The sequence below is a fragment of the Mesocricetus auratus genome, unplaced genomic scaffold, assembly GCF_017639785.1.
Source record: "Mesocricetus auratus isolate SY011 unplaced genomic scaffold, BCM_Maur_2.0 Super-Scaffold_4256, whole genome shotgun sequence".
NCBI lineage: Eukaryota > Metazoa > Chordata > Mammalia > Rodentia > Cricetidae > Mesocricetus > Mesocricetus auratus.
In genome coordinates this window covers 104130763-104134355 of record NW_024429182.1, presented here as the reverse complement: position 1 = coordinate 104134355, position 3593 = coordinate 104130763, and positions in this window count along the sequence as shown.

Sequence of the window (3593 nt, the reverse complement as noted above, 5' to 3'; positions counted from 1 at the left end):
AACTACTCAAAAATCAAAAACACTCCAGTACAAAGTAAGGTACTGGAGTATTTTTGATTCCTTGAGATGGGATTTAACTATGTTGCCAAGGAGGTTTCAAAGTGTTGAACTTCAGTGATCCTGAAGTTATTTTTTCAGCCTTTCATTCTTCCTCTTAAGTGCCAGGAAATTTTAACACTTGTTCCAAACCATGCTCAGCTGGCTTCACATGTTTAACAGAGAAAAACAAGTAACAGTACCCAAAAGAATAAAATGACAATGTATTTCAGTGTCTTCTCCCCACAGACACACCAAATGTAACAACTACTCACCTTACAGTATCTCTTATAAAGATAAAGAAATACAGAAAGCTGTTGGGAGGTGGTGGCACATTCCTTAAATCACAGTACTTGGGAGGCAGAGGCAGGCAGATCTTTCTGAGGTTGACACCAGCCTGGTCTACAAGAGCTAGTTCCAGGACAGTCTCCAAAACTGCAGAGAAACCCTGCCTCGAACCTCCCAAAAGAAAAAAAAAAAGAAATACAGCAACCATCCCCAACTTTTGACATTTACATTTAATCTTCCTGCAAAACCCCCATCCAACATGCTTCTTGAGCCTTGACAGGGAGTGGCTGTGATTCAGTTTGTCCCATTCACAGCAAGGAAAACTCATTTTTCATATTTGTATCTCTTTAACTTCAAGAGAATAGAGCTATACAAAGTCTGGTAACTTCCTCTTATTCTCAACATTAACAGATGTGAATAATTTATTCCTAGTTTGTCAGTGGGTTAATCGTTGCTTTGTCCAATCTGACACTTCAGGATAATTCATTATTTTTGCATTGTACAAAATCAAATTCACAATAATTGTTAATTTCTCATACCCATGTATTTATTATATGCTTCCCCTTAATAAGTCCCAAGAATGAACTGAAATCACTGGTCTGTAATGTGACTTTTACAGAAGTTTTGCTCTTATACATGTTTTACAAAATTTGGCAGTCACTCAGATATGAGAGCTGTCTATCTGTTATCAAACTGTTTTTTAGAGCACTGTGTAGAATTATTCTTCTCCCTAGTGGCTGTGTCCTCACTAGTTGCACAATGAAAGGGAGAGAAAGTCACACTTTTGCATACTTTTAGATCTGCGAAAATTATCTCTTCCTGTAATGATGTGTCATCTTCTCAATGGTGTCTCTTACAGTTTTACCAGTTAAGGTTTCTTCAGAACGTAACCTTTAATAATTTCTAATGTAGTAAAATTTTCATGAATACTCCATTCTACATCATCAGAAATAATGGAAAATTGACTCCTTGATAGCAACAGAATGGGAATCTCTGTAGGCTAGTGTAGTGAGTATTCTACATTGTACAAACTATTTTCGTAATAATTTATATGGTAACAAGAGTTAGAACTGCTTTCCCCTGAATTTTTCATGCTATTCTTTTATAAACTCTTATAAACTTAAATTACTTGATTAAAAACAACGTGTTTTGGTTGTGAGCCTAGCCCTTAACAACTGAGCCATCTATTCAGAGTCATTATAGGTTTAAAGAGAAATCTGGCACTAGGGAAATATCCAGAGATCTACTAGATTGACCCCAACTAGTAATCTAAGCAACAGTTGAAAGGCTACCTTAATGCACTTTCCCAATAATGAGATTGATGACTACCTTATATGCCATTCTAGAGCCTTCCAACAGTAGCTGATGGAAGCAAAAACAGACACCCACAGCTTAACACTGAGCTAAACTCTGGAACATAGTTGCAGAGAGGGAGGAGTGATAAGCAAAGAGTGGAGAATCTCACAGAAACAGCTGACCTGAACAAGGAGGAGCTCATGTAATCCATAATGGTAGCTGGGAAACCAATATAGGACTTTTCCAGACCCCCCTGAACATGGATGTCAGTTTGGTGGTCTGGTTAATTTGTGGGGCCTCTTGTAGTGGATCAGTATTTATCCCTAGTACATGAATGTACTTTGGGAGCCGATTCCACATAGAGGGATACTCTTCTGGCCTAGACACCCAGGGGAGGACCTAGGTCCTGCTTCAAATGATATGACAGACTTTGAAGATCCCCCATGGAAGGACTCACCCTCCCTGGAGAGCATAAAGAGGATGGGATAGGGGGTTGTTGGCTGGCAGGGGAGGACGGGACTGAGAGGGAAATGAGATTGACATGTAAAACAAGTTTGTTTCTAATTTAAATAAAAAAGGAAAAAAAAAACAAAGTGTTTGGCTTAAATAAATCTATTTTCGTAGGTCTCCACTGAAGAAAATTATATTCCTATATTAAAGAATTTTGTGCCTAATCCACAACCAAGGACTTATTAACACATAGCCCTTCTCCTTTAGTGTCCAGTCAAGATCATCTGGATTTCTTTTTATTCTATTTTCAGCACTATTATGAGTGAGAGGACATCAGCCCTCGAATTATAGCAGTCTGGAAGCTGACTCCAGAACCTTTGAAGCTTTGTTATTTTTCTAAGTAAAGAGACACTTTTTGAAAGCTGCAAGAGCAGGTGACATTTCTAAGGTCCAAGAAAGTGTGAACTTTGCCACAAAGCATACTAAGCTATTCAGTTGTACTTCCTGAAGTTTTTACTTAATGTAGGCATGGTGCTGCTTTGTAAAACATGCTTTTGAATCAAAGGAGAAAGAGGAACTATTTCAATAAAGGCAATTTTGGCATGAAGGTGTCTATTGTTACTAGCAGAGCTTTTGAATGCACTGAAACAGTTCTTGACAGTTAAAGGGTTTTCAGTATATATTTTCTACCACATTTAAATAAGCAGGAAGGAAAGAAAAATATGAACAATTCGTAAAACTCGATGCTTTTTGACACAAAGTTAAGAAATAGAAAATGAAACCTGAATTCCATAATAAAGAATGAGATAGTATTTATTTTATCAACCAGCAGTAATAATTTACTTTTTATTACATGAATATAAACTCAATTAGTAAAACTTGAGTATCACATAATATATACATTGATTTATCTTTATATCTGGTATTTTATATAATGGGAACACTTCAAAACTTTTGACTATTTCTTGATATATTCTATGTATTTTACAGAGACAACATTCTTGTATGATATTCCTTTGATTAATTTTTTTCTTTTGTTCAATAGTGAAAGGGCACTTTCATTTACGATACCTCATTCATGAGCTATGTAAAATCAAATTGCCATTGTAATTAAACACACAAGGATATTCACCCAGAGTCACACAATAACTAGTCTTAGAACTAGAATAGCTTTCAGTACCTCTGAGATCTAGCCACTTGCCTTTCTTGCTCTATCAAATGATATGAACAACACAATGTGTACACATGTCTTTTTTTGCATTATGTTTTCCAAATATTGCCAATTCACAACCACACAAATCTATGATTTTATATTAACTGTTCTTTACTACTGGTCTGAAACATTAGCACGTATATTATATAATTATTTCCTCTTCTCGGTAGCATGTAGTAGTGGGTAATAATTTTTCTTATCCCATTTTTTGGTATTGAGTCATTACAACCCTAATATTATCAGATAATTTGTATAAAGTGAAAATAACATATTTGAAATTCATAAAACTTTAAATCTTTACAGACTTCAC